This window comes from Microcebus murinus, chromosome 24 (genome assembly GCF_040939455.1).
Source record: "Microcebus murinus isolate Inina chromosome 24, M.murinus_Inina_mat1.0, whole genome shotgun sequence".
NCBI lineage: Eukaryota > Metazoa > Chordata > Mammalia > Primates > Cheirogaleidae > Microcebus > Microcebus murinus.
The window spans coordinates 29486663-29500638 of NC_134127.1; the positions used below are offsets into that span (position 1 = coordinate 29486663).

The following is a 13976-nucleotide window of genomic DNA, read 5'->3' on the forward strand; positions in this document are numbered from 1 at the left end:
TGTGGGTCATATTGGCCGAGACCCAGAGTCAGCAGAATGGAACGTGACTTGTTGACAAGCAGAGAGAACTGTTCCTCAGGGCAAACGGCCAAGGACCTGTGGTTTTGCATGCAAGCCAAGGCATCTTTTTGTCCTGCACATGGGACCAGACGTTGAAAGACAGGATGCACGCAGCCCCCTCTCTTGAGCTATGTCTAGAGGAACAGGTCATGCTGACCCTTGGGCAGTCACATACCAGAAAAAAGCTGCAGGATGCTTGCCAAATTGAACTGTATAAAAATAAAACAACTGGTGTTTGAGGCACTGCAGTCTTGTATTATCTTTTGAGTGTGCTTGTCTATTTCTTTCTGTGTTCATCCCCCGTTCTGCAAATGGGCCACGGCAACCAGATGTGTGTATTTTCCTGAAAGCCAAGTTGAGACAGAGCATGAGACAGGGAGAAGCTTTGGAAGGGGCCAGATGCTGACGCAACGTTAACGCAAGGGTTAGCGGGAGAAAGAACAGCTGATTGCTTGCAACTGGTGGCATGACCCATAGAGCCCTCTCATACCACTAGCTATAAGTGCTTGCATGTTGGAAGTGTGACCAGAAAACCTTCACGAGAAAAGGAACTGCATTGTAAAATCTAAAGAGCGGGTGTTGGAAAGACCTGTTAGCAGGGAGATTGCCACCAGAAAAGCATGATTTTCCCCACAAACTAGGGCCAGGATAAAGCTTACTTGATTTTTTTATTTAAAAAGAACTTTCAAAAGTATCCATTGAAATATCCACGTTTTAAGGAATACCACCATAACATTCCAAACTAGATGATCAAACGCCAAGGAGATTATAAGGTACTACAGGAAGTCGTTGAAATTATGTGAAAGACGCTAAGAGAAATTTGCTTTAACATGAGCAATGGGTAATGTGTTTGGGAGGAAAGGAAGTATAAAATTAAGAGTATTTGGCTTTCTATTTTTGTTCGTTGTATTGGAGAATAAACCAAAAGACAAAAGCAGGCTGTTTCCTGAAGAGGCAAGGATGCTAAAAAATTAACAGGATGTTGAGTGTCCTACAAAAATGGGGAAAAAATAAAGAACTGTGCTGACTCTGTATTTAGAAATAAAGAAGTTGAGGCAACTTCCACTGTGGAGTGTGGTGCAAGTGGACCATGCCTTCCCGGGAACCCCCGTCAGACCCAAATCAGAGCCCCCTGATTTGATTGTGGCTGACACATCATACTTTTCACTGTTTATAAAAGCATTTTGCCAAAATGGCTTGAAAATTTTAATTTAAAGTTGGCAATACTTGAGTGGTTACTCATTCTGTTCCATGAATTTTGATCTTTTGAAATATTACCAGTCCTTCTGTGGGTATTTTTCACAGTGATTGACTGCACATTGGTATGAAGAACGTATAATTTTGGAGCGTGTGGGCAGACAGAGAGAATTCCCTGGACCACAGAAAGATGTTTCAGGAGGGAGTGAGCTGGAGAACAGAGTCCACAGTTCTGCACATTTTAAAGTAATTCCTTTCACATAAAAATCTTTTCTATTTTTTTTATTTCAGCATACTGTGGGGGTACAAATGTTTAGGTTACGTGTATTGCCTTCCTTCCCCTCCCCTCAGAGTCAGAGCTTCAGGCATGTCCATCCCCCAGTTGGTGCGCATCACACTCATTATGTTTGTATATATCAATCCCCTCCTCCACTCCCACCTCTCCAACACCCAATAAATGTTATTCCTATATGTCCACTTAGGTGTTGATCAGTTAATACCAATTTGCTGGTGAGTACATGTGGTGCTTGTTTTTCCATTCTTGGGATACTTGACTTAGTAGAATGGGCTCCAGCTCTATCCAGGAAAATACAAGGGGTGCTAAATCACCATTGTTTCTTATAGCTGAATAGTACTCCATGGTATACATATACCGCATTTTATTGACCCACTCATGTATTGATGGGCACTTCGGTTGTTTCCACATCTTTGCAATTGTGAATTGTGCTGCTATAAACATTTGAGTGCAGGTGTCTTTTTCATAGAGTGACTTTTTTTCTTTTAGGTAGATCCCCAGTAGTGGAATTACTGGATCAAATGTATCCACTTGTATCGCTTTAAGGTATCTCCATATTGCTTTCCACAGAGGTTGCACTAGTTTGCAGTCCCACCAGCAATAACATAAATGCCTTAGTAGTGAGTGCCAGTGCTATCATCAGATGGTAAAGATGGCGTCCCACGCGCATTTTCACATATATTCTTAGCATCCTAAATGAGCTTTATTTGATTCCCAGAAAGGATAATTCAATTATTTGTATAAAGTAGAACATATTATGATGACAGCGTGACCATATATATGTTGATATGTGAGAGAGATTTCTAATAAAATGAAACAGAGAGAAGAGTTAAATGTAGATAAAATCACTAATATTAAGTTTTTTGTGTTGGATATGTTTCCATATGTTAGTATCATTAACTCATTGCAATATCAACCAGCATACTGTTATTTTGCTAATTTTCTAATTTGAGAAACTGAGGCATGAAGGGTGGATTTACCTTGCCCCAGATACTGGGTGAGTGCTGGATTTGAATCCACAGTGAATTCGGGAGCCCATGAGCCTCAGTGTTGTCGAACCCCAAATTCAGGCTTGGGCACCCAACGTGGAGCTGAAGTGGGTGCCATGAGACCAGGGCTTGCAGACAGAGACAGGTTTACTCAATTTGGCCAAAGCGAGAAAGAAGGAAGGAGAGTAACATCTCTCAGATCCGTCTTTCCAAAGAGATGAAGCAGGAGGTTTTTATCTGGCTATTGGGTAAGAGAAGGGCTTTCAGGGGACCGAGGTGGATGGAGTCTGTGTCTCCTTAGTCTCAGATAACATCTTGGGCAACCAGACTTCTGGGTGTCAACAGCCGACTTACTCAAAGGCATCCGTCCCTTCTGCAAAACAAACTCACAACATTTTATTGTGATCCTGGAGTACTCTACTCCTACTTGACAAAAAAACAAAAACAAAAACAAAGAAAAAAACCTCAGAAAACAAAAAAACCCAAAACCCAGTACCCAGCAGCTAACAATTACTAAGCACAGGAGTTTCTGGACAGGAAGGAGCAGTTATCGACTGCACGAAAACCAGAGCCTCGTCAGAATCTATTTCTAATTGTTTCTAAACATGCTGGGGCACTAAAACCTCAAGCCCCCCCTTGCCCCCTTCCGGCTACCTAAGCACAATTCTTGGCCCTCCGCATTGTGTAGGGTGTTCTCCTCTTAATATGCTAGTTATTCACAAAATCAGTGTTTTACAAAGCACTTGCGGTTGCATGCATTGCAGGTTTACTAGGCTATTAATTTGGAATAATGCTGAAATGAGGGATTTGGAATAGACATCAACAGAGTAAATATTTTTGTAGAAATTGAACTTCTGAAAGAATATAAAGAAAAACGTTGGTAAAAGTCATACGCTAGATAAATAGATCACATATGTCAGAGCATTTTCACAATGTGTTTGCATATTTCTAAGGAATTTTTTTCCTCTAAATAGAATGAATTAAAAAATATATAAAAATGCTTCATTACCTACAGGTATTGGTTAAAACAATTTAGTAGACTTTCATATGCTTGCAATTACAATACATTATTTTTTGCTTTAACCACATCTATCAAAGGGTTTTGTAGTTGGCCATTGTTCAGAAGAACGTATGATATTTCTGACAGAATGATATTGGAAATGTTTACAAAAATCCATATTGACTCAGAGAGTAAAAACCTACCATATATTTGTTTACGGTAAAATATATTGGCACCCAAAATAACTTGTCTCAGTGAAAAATGGCAGTTGCCTGCAAAATCAATCTCTGGTATAGTCAATTTTTTTAATATTATGATTTATTGAAAACTATGGTGTCCCGACTTCAATGCTCACAGCAACTTAAATTTACATTCTTGGGGACTTACCAAACTTTCAACTTAATTTTAAGGGAAAAAACGAACTCTATTTATGAGGGAATGACCTAAGGTAATTATCAAGTAGTATAATTGCACTATAGTGTGTGTGTTTGTCTACATATATTTGCGTATATATTTTTACTTGCATGCGTATGCATACATACACACAGATGCTTATCTCCGTGCTGCATTTGAATAAGTGATTAAAACTACGGTGCTCAAATGGTGCTAAGGTTCACCAGGGATTCGGAGAGGGGGGAGACCCACATCTTAGGGATGTGGTGAGCATTGTGGGGGGGAAGGGATTACCTCTAACCCTTTATAGGGAGAGGCAAAGATATACAATGTAACCAAAATGTCAAAAAAGAAAAAAAAAACTTTTATCGGAAGGTGGGCAGGCAGGAGGGGGGAGGAGCGGAAGGGCGTGTACTTACATAACGGGTGTGGTGCGCACCACCTGGGGGTTGGACACGCTTGAATCTCTGGCATGTCGGGGGCTGGGGGAGGAGTGGCAGGGGCCATATATGTAACCCTAACAATATTTGTACCCCCATAATATGATGAAATAAAAGGGGGGAAAAAGAATTAAGTGTCTAATCTCATCATGACTGACAGCATGTTTTAGGAAACAATTGTGATTTCTGGAAATCAGAAAATATTCTTGTTCTCAAATTTAACATTATTCACAGGTATTCTTAAAGGGTTAAGTTGACAAGGTGATGTTTCATGGTGGTTGTTCCTTTCTCAGCTTGCATATTATCAACTATGTGAGTTTTCTGTCTTTGGAGGGTCCTCTTCTCCTATGCTAGGAGACTGAGTTGCTCATGGGCAAGAAGCTACCTTTCCTTCTCTCTATACATCCCCAAGCCTGTCACCATGACTGGCTTAAAGCAAGGGCTCCGTTACCCACTGACTAAGTAATTGACTCACCGTTTCTAGAGAATACCTCATTTATTTGTGGGTTTTTTTTTTATTGTTGTTACTCTTGTTAAAACTTAAAAATCCCTGGTGAACAGCACCACCCTTTGAGCACCACAGTGTTAATCAGTCAGTACCAATTTGACGGTGAGTACAAGTGGAGCTCATTCTTCCGATCTTGTGTCACCTCACTTCGGATAATGGGGTCATGCTCAATCCAGGATAATATAAGCGGTGCTAGCTCGCTGTCGTTCCTTACAATCGAGTAATATTCCATTGTAAACATATACCAAATTTTAATAATCCACTCATGAATTGATGAACACTTGTGCTGTGGATGTCCTTGCAATAGTGAATTGTGCTGCAATAAACATTCAGGTGCAGATTGAGATTGAAGCTCTGACTCGGGGGGGGGGAACGCATGGGCAATATACCTAACCTTAACATTTGTACCCCCATAATATGCTGAAATTAAAAAATAAAAGAATGTCATATGCTCTTTTGGGTAGATGCCTAATAATGCTATTGCGTTCACCAGGGATGGGGGGTGGGGGGGTCCCACACCTGAGGGATGTGGAGAGCACTGTGGAGGGCAAGGACGCACCTCTAACCCTTGCTAGGGAGAGGCAAAGATATAAAATGCAACCAAAATGTTAAGAAAGAAAACATTTATCGGGTGTTGGGCAGGAGGGACGGGGGAAGAGGGGATGTGTATATACACACATAGTGAGTGAGATGCGCACCATCTGGGGGATGGACACACCTGAGGCTCTGACTCGAGGGGGGCGGGATGGCAAGGGCAATATATATAACCTTAACAACATTTGTACCCCCATAATATGCTGAAATAAATAAAAAAACTTAAAATCTTGGTTATTTTTCATTAACAGCGTGACAATAACATTTTTAAGTATGACTCATTCTTTTATCCCCTTCCCTCCCAGCCTGGGCAAGCTGTGGCGTTGGTTCTTGATGCCCTTGTCTTGAGAAGGCTGCTGGGCTCCCGCTTAGAAGTTTGACCCCCGAGGCTGCCGTGCCCCGAGGAAGCCCAGGTCCCATTCCAGAAACTGAATGTGTAATTAAAAGCCTCTCCTCAAAGAACAGCCCGGCTTCAGTCAATATCCAAAACATCTAAGATAGAAACATTACTGACTCAAATTCTTTCAGAAAATAGAAAAAAAAAAAAAGGAAATCGTTCCCAACTCATGATATTAAATCAGCACAGTCTTGAAATCAAAATGTGACAAAGTCATTATAAGAAAAGAAAAGTTGCAGGGTAATACCTCTCATTAATGCATATTCAATAATGTCAAATGAAATATTAACAAACCAATTGAAATAATATAGAAAAATATTAATACATCATGACAAAGTTGGGTTTAGTTCTGGAAAGCATGGTTACCTTTACATTAAAGAAAAAAATCAATCAATGCAATAAAGTCTAGTAACATAAAGCAAAAAAAGTAACAAAAAGCAAAAAAACAAAAACAAAAAAACCCTGCATGATCCATGAATGGATCCTCTAAGTGCTTTCTTTGCTTATTTGCTTATATATATTTTTTCATTTCTCATGCAGTTACAGATTCTGGAGGGATCCTCTAAGTATTTGTTATGTATTCCAACTTATTTAGATCAATTGACTTTAGGATTCATTCAAACCAAAGTTTCCATCTTTGAGAATTTTTTTTCAAGACCACTTGTTGTGGTATTAAGACTGGATATCAAACCCTATTAGTTAATCACCACCTGCTTTTTTTTTTTTTTTTTTTTTTTGAGACAGAGTCTCACTTTGTTGCCCGGGCTAGAGTGAGTGCCGTGGCGTCAGCCTAGCTCACAGCAACCTCAAACTCCTGGGCTCCAGTGATCCTTCTGCCTCAGCCTCCCGGGTAGCTGGGACTACAGGCATGCGCCACCATGCCTGGCTAATTTTTTATATATATATCAGTTGGCCAATTAATTTCTTTCTATTTATAGTAGAGACGGGGTCTCGCTCAGGCTGGTTTTGAACTCCTGACCTTGAGCAATCCGCCCGCCTCGGCCTCCCAAGAGCTAGGATTACAGGCGTGAGCCACAGCGCCCGGCCTACCACCTGCTTTTTTTAAAAATATAACCTCAATTGAAGTTTGCACCCAAGAAAGAAGGGATTGAATAGGATAGCCACTATAAACTAAAGGAAATTAAACCACAGCTGCACACAACAGGTTTCAACCCACAGTTTCTATGACTATCCTTTGTCCAGTCAGGTAAAACTTAAAACAAATGAAGAATTATTGGGACTTTCTCTTTTGATATCCAATCATTCTGACATACGTTTTCTCACACACTCTGGCAGGGAAAACGCACATAATTTAACCTAATCGCTCTCTTCCTTCTACTCCAATTAAAATCTCTTTACTCAAAGTGAGAACAGCTGCTGTAGAAAAAGATTAAACTTGAAATGCATGTGTGGGATTTTTTTGTTTTGTTTATTTTCTTGTTTTTGAAAAGCATATTTTGAAATAATGTTACAAACAATGTGATAATGTTATAATTTTAAAAGACCCCTGATTAGCAAATGCTAACAATACACTGTAGTTACCTTGAGTTTAGGTTATAAAAAGAAGGCGTTGGATGGCTTGGAGAGGCTGCAGGTATGCCTTGCGTAATTCTAAGGAACGAGCTTTGCAAATTCGGTTGTAGACAAATATTCAGCTTCCCAGACTCAGAAAAATTCTTTGAATTTGAAATCATACATTTCACTGTATATTTTATACCCTAATCCATCACTTGAGTTTTGAATTATAACCACTTTCTACTTTATGAATAGTTTTGGCAAACATTAATGCCTCCATGAATATTCATGACACGACTCCCTCACTTCAAGCTATCTAAATCATGAATTTTCATTTTGAAAGTGAAATGTTTTCTGTCTTGCAAAAATAAACTTACTTTTCATTAAACATTCAAGAAGATCTCAAAGGATGCTGGGCTTCATTTTTCACGTAATTGGAGAATGTAAAACCTAATCAATTTTTTTTCTTCCAGTCTCAACAAATCTATAGATTATGTTACTGAGTTTTGAAAGTTGAGATGGGACAAAATTAAAACACCAGGTATCTGGAAATCTATGTGGCTATTTCCCAAATATGTGAACTTATTGTGGCTCTTGTAAATTTAAAAGGAAGTATCGTGGTTTGCTTTTTGTTTTTTTTCAATTTATTACTGACAATAAAAGCTCATCTGCACTAGAACTCCTCCTGCTCTGCCTGCATGGAGGAAAGAGTAGAATGCAGACTCTGTCCTGTGCACAGTGCTAACAACTGCACAAGAACGTTAGTTCTGTACGGTGAGCAGGTGTACGTGTTTTAATAACTCTCCATCAGTTTCAGGTGTGGAGCAGCCGCAAAGGATCCTTTGGCCTTTATAATTTTTATGTTTCAAAATCAAAGAATTTATCTTTCTTCAAGCTTAGGTTTATAGTGTCTTTTCGTGTCTTTCAACTTTCATTTGCGGCAGCGTTTTATTTTTAAAAAGGTCTAGTTCCTGGGTTTTTGGCTACTTCATTTAGATATTTTCTATAAATATGTTTTACTATGTTTTCTTAACGTCAATGAAAACCTTTCAATTTTCAATTCCAAATATTAATCCATAGTACAAGTACATAAATATGACGGGTAGAGGATGTACATTCTTAGGAGACCTTTCCAAACGTGGATCTCCAGCTAGCTGACTGCAGATCTTGGAAACTGCGGCCGCTGTGATACTCTGAGCCAATTCCTTATAATAAATCTATCTTTATATCTCTCTATCCCTGTGTCTCTATCTCTAACTTTAACTTTTTCTAGATCTATAAATAAATATTAATAAATAAATAAAACTAGTTTCTGAAACAAGTGTCAGATCTTTTATTGTTTTCTAAAACACATTAATTTTAGCAGTATTATATTAGGCTGTAGGCCATACACATAGTTTGATATAAACAAAATTACAGTAGTGATTTTTGCCTGTTTTTTTCATTGCTATATACACCAAATGAATTAACAATGACAGAGAAACAGGTAAAAGGCTTTTGTTTAACCGCCCCTTCTCTCTGACATATACACACATCTTCTCTCACTCTTCACACAGACACTGTAAATGCGGCTGTGATTCCTGGTTCTGACACACCTTGGCTCACACCTGTGCAGGATGGAAGAGGCCAGATGGGACCAAAATCAAAAGCATATTATTAGTTAAGACTTTTGCCACTTTTGTACTTTTCTTGACAAAGAAATGTATATGAGAATCCCACTAAGCCAAATTTAATGATTTTATTCAAGATCCCTGTGTTAGAACACTGAGCACGCTTATTCAAATGGATGTGTTTAATTATTTTCTTGCTGGGCCATTCTAAATTCAGTGGATTGATCAGGTTTCCCACTGCATCTCTTGCGCATCACACAGCGTGTGGGGGGAGTCCGATAAATATTTACTGAATAACAGCATGGATCTCAGTCCACACAGAGGATCCACACCACCTCTCTCTTAGATTTTTTAATATGACATAGCATGTATGTGTTGTAAACCAGCGGATCGAGGGGACCCGGACACCAGAATCCAATCAGCCAAATTAGTTTATTGACACCTGCGCAGGGGCTGTCACCACTCCATGCAAGGAGGGAGCAGCAGCCCCAAACAAAGCCTTTGTGGTTTTCTTTCTTTTTTTTTTTTTTTGATTTTTTATTTTTTCATATTATGGGGGTACAAATATTGTTAGGGGCTGGCAGCTATGCAAGCGAGCAATCACAGAAGCAGAACTTTGCGGTTAGTCATTAATCAAGCGAACAATGGGAAGGTACATTGAGGGACAAGGGACTTTTCCTGGAACAGGACCTCTCTATTCTTTTTGGGAACAGGCCTCCAGGACTCCCTCCTCCCTCCTCTGGGAACTTCCTCTGGGAACTTTTTACATAGTCGGGACCTTTTACTAATAGTTAGAACAAGACTGACTCCATTTTAGATTTACAGGGGCCATCTTTAGTCTATTTACTCCATATGAAAATGCCAGCCAGGACTGTGTACATAAAAGGTCGTTTTGCAAATCAGCACCCATAAAATAGGACTGAGGTTGTACACCAAGTGCACTGGGACTTTCTTTTTTCTCTGCCACTAATTAGCGCCAGTGGACAGCTTATGTATTGCAAGAGCACCATTGCTTTGTGCCCATGTTTGAAATACTTTGGCCATTTGTGAGGAAGACCTCGGTGGCCACTGTGAAGGCTCATCTGAGAAGCAGGACAGCCTCCACAAGGCAAGGCATCGTCATCCAAAGCACGTGGGAAATTAGCACACGTTCCTGTTCCAACTGCAGGAGTCTCTTCTCAGTGACTTTTATCATCAGCACTTATTTGCTTCAAAGAAACGGGATCTAGTTCACGTGGACTATTAAGTATTTATGCAAGACACGCTTTCTCATGCAAGCCAATCAAATCGTCGCTGCTTATTATCTCGTTGACTTCAAAATGACTATATTCCTTTGTAGGTTCAATGTACATGTCAACGCACTTTTGCTTTTTTGTAAGAAAAGTCTTCTTTTGTCAAAGAAGGTATATTTATCATGTTTCGTTGAATGTTGCCTTCCATGAATAAAATATTACTTTGTTCCCATTTAAACTCAATGAGACGGTTTTAGGGAAGTCTTATCAAAGCCAGTGACAGAACTTGAGATTGGGAAGATGAGTTCTATCTAACAGAGCAAAGAGTTTGTATGGGGAAGGAGTGAGAGAGTGTGTCAAGAAATGCTCCAAGAAGACTGCACACATCATTCTAGATGGAAAGTAGCAAGACATGTTTAAGAAACAGAGAGAAGGACCCTAGGTTGCATTGTCAGGCCAAGGAGAGGCATAAGATCAGGTTCTGATGAGGATCAAGAGGGTTTGGAGACTATTCAGAGCATGTGGGACTTGCTAACTATTTTCATATTCACGTGGTTATCAATCAGAGTGACTTAAGGATAAAAGGAAAAGCAACATGGCATGATTTTCATTTTGTAAGGATAACTTGCTGACGTGGAGGAAGGTGAGACCTACCTGGAAACCAGGTCCGGGGTTGTGCACCAGTCTTGCAGAGACAGAGGCTGTCAGTATGAGTGGATGAGTGTGTGAAAATGGAAAGAAGAGAATGCATCCCAAAGTTGGAAGACGGAAAGCCATGGGTGATGCATTGGGTGTCATGGTGGACACAGAGAAGGATTTGTCCTGTCTGATTGTCAGGTCTGTGTGGGTGTCCCTGGTCCCCCATTCCCATTGTCAAGAATGAGTGCTGGCACCAAGTCCAGCTGGTGACAGAGTGATCACAAATATGAAGCAATTTCACACAACATTCAATGCAAAGCAATGTCATTTAATGCAAAGCAGGTCATCCTACACAAGTGGAGAAGACCCCAAAGTCTTAGCACAGCTGCCTTTTATAAGCCTACTAGTTTGTCCCGCCTTTCTCCTGGCAGGATTGTTTGCTGTTTCCCGCCTTTGGGGTGATTGACAGGTGGGGGGTTACATAACAGGTTGGTTCTATAACAGTTTCCTTACTATGCAAGTGTCTTCCCAGGATCCTTCATGAAAACCCCACCCATGCTATGCTAATGAGATGATAATGAGCCCCAGGTCAGTGAAAGGTCACAAGGAGCTCCTCACTGTGTATGTTCCTCCTCACAGTTCCTGGCTGCAATTTGGTTCCTAGCTACAATTCCTACCCACGCTTCACCCTTGGCCACTTCCGTGCTCCCTGTTTATCCTCCTTCTGACCTAACCTGATAACCAGGATCTGGCCTGTGTAGAAGTACCACACTAAGACCTAAAACCCTGGAAAGGACAAGATTGGGAAGCAGATGCAGGAGCTTGGCTGTGGACACAGCCATAGGAGTTAAAATTTGATATATATGAGTTATGACAACCACTGAATTTCTCTTCCCAATTCAGCTTGAGTTATGTGTTCTGGGCAGTCTTTCTGTGTAACACGCCACCCCAAAATTACTGGCATAAAACGGTAGCCATTTGATGATGCTCATGGGTCCTGTGGGTAGAGAATTGTAAGGTGCACAGTGGGGTGGCTTGTTTCTGCTCATGATGTCCCGGTTCTGTGCTGGGAGGACCCCAAGGCTGGGGGCTGAACCCCTCCATGGGCTGGAGGACCCCCATGTCCAGCACTGGGGCTGGGAGGACCCAAGATACACCTATCTGCCTGCACACACAGTCTGGTTTCCCACACCACGGTGACCTTGGGTCCCCAAGAGCAAGGGCAGTGGCATCTCCTTCTGCATGCCAGGGTCCACCGCAATGCAGTGTCAGGTTTTATTCCTTTTGCTTCCCTCTGGCATTCATTGGAGGAGAGATGCAGCCTCTTCCTGACCAGCAGAGCATGCAGGTCACCTTGCAGAGCACAGTGAGAAATGGAGGATGCTGTACCCACATCAGGAGAATGGAGTCTGCACTTTGCTTCTCTTGGTCTTGCCAGCAGAGTCCTGGCCCACAAGGCCTCCCCTTACAGTTCTCTCACGGAGCACTGACCGAGCACAGGACGTACATTTACATAGATGAAGAGCACGCTTGCTGGGGGTCTGGCCCGACCGCTCTTCTTTTTCTTATGTTTGTCTGTTTTATCTCTTAAAGCAAAATTTCAACTCTTTATATCAAACTGATGAGACCAGATACTACACCTGATCGTAGCCAAAAGGCTGAGAAGCAATTCAACTGTTTATAAACTAATATGTTTTTAAACTTTATGTGGCAGGAAACTTTGCAAAATAATAAATATATAAAGATGGGATTAAAATATTCCCATGGTACCACAATCTAGAGGCTTTCATTGTCAAGGATTTGACATGCATTTGATGGCTGAGAGATAACTTCTCAGGCTGCCTTGAATTAGTCTCCTTGCGTGGGATATTTAAGTGCATATCACTAATAACAGTACAGTTTTTCTTCCCTCTTTTAGCATTACATAAGTATTCATTCATCTCATTAAAAGCTCCTCATGAAGATAATTTTTTATAAGTGTATTTAAGATTTTTATTTACTTTAATTCTTTTTATTTCAGCATACTATGGAGGTAAAAATGTTTAGATTACATATAGTGCCTTTGCAATATATATACATATATATATGTGTGTACATATATATATATATATAATTTTTAAATTTCAGGATATTATCCAGGTACAAATGTTCAGGTTACATATATCACCTTTGTCCTGCCTGAGTCAAAGCTTCAAGTGTGTCCATCCCCCAGATGGTGCGCACCACACCCATTAGGCATGAATGTGCCATCCCCCCTCCCCCTCCCACCTACCCAGCACCAGATGAATGTTACTACATGTGCATTGTCAAGGTATATAACAAACACTGTTTTCTACATGGAATTAAAATCATAATGATATAAATAATTGAATACAGATAAAAGTATTGAACATTTGATTTGTGAGAAGAGAAAAATCTCCATTTTAGAGGTTTTGGGGAAGACATCCTGAGGAGAATGGGAATTAACATTGCTTCTTTTTCTGTGATGCAAAGAGGTTGTCACTGTTTCCAGATGCTTGTAGGAAGTTCGGGCTGTTAGGTGAGTCGTTCTCATTTTTCCAGTTCCCTGACTTCATACACACAGTCAGTGCCTTTGTTTTCTGAAAGGAGCCACAGGTAAGTTATTAAAAATCATCCCTAATATGCAATAGTTTCTTGAGCCAGCTCTATTCATTGGATGCACTTTGGTTACCTCCAAATTCTCTTCCAAGTTTTCACTCTGAGTTTCACACACTTCCTGAGTTGTGAAGTTGTTAAAGCATGCATAGCCTCAAGGTGAAATCTGTTGAAATCTGTCAGAGGTATATTTTTCATCTTTCTATAAAAAACAAACATCACATTTTTCAAATCCTTGGGAAATAAATTAAATTGCAAAAAAAACCCAAAACCCTACCTAAATGTAAACAAACGAACAAAAGAGTTCTTGATCATACACAGAAAGTAGTTTTGGGAAAACAAAAGGGATTTATTTTTACCAGAGGAAAATAAACTTATTTTCATTAGGGGAAAAAAAGAGAGTATTCATTTTATTAAGTTAAATAATTCTCATAAAATGTAATGCTATGTATACTAAAAACAAAGAAACTGAATAGTTTGATAATTTTAAC

General features: G+C 40.1%; 1 pseudogene; it reads right to left on the bottom strand.

Annotated features, from left to right (window-relative positions):
* Positions 1-12434: 12434 nt before the first annotated feature.
* LOC142864279 (uncharacterized) lies at positions 12435-12539 on the bottom strand (annotated as a pseudogene).
* Between the last annotated feature and the right edge of the window lie 1437 nt (positions 12540-13976).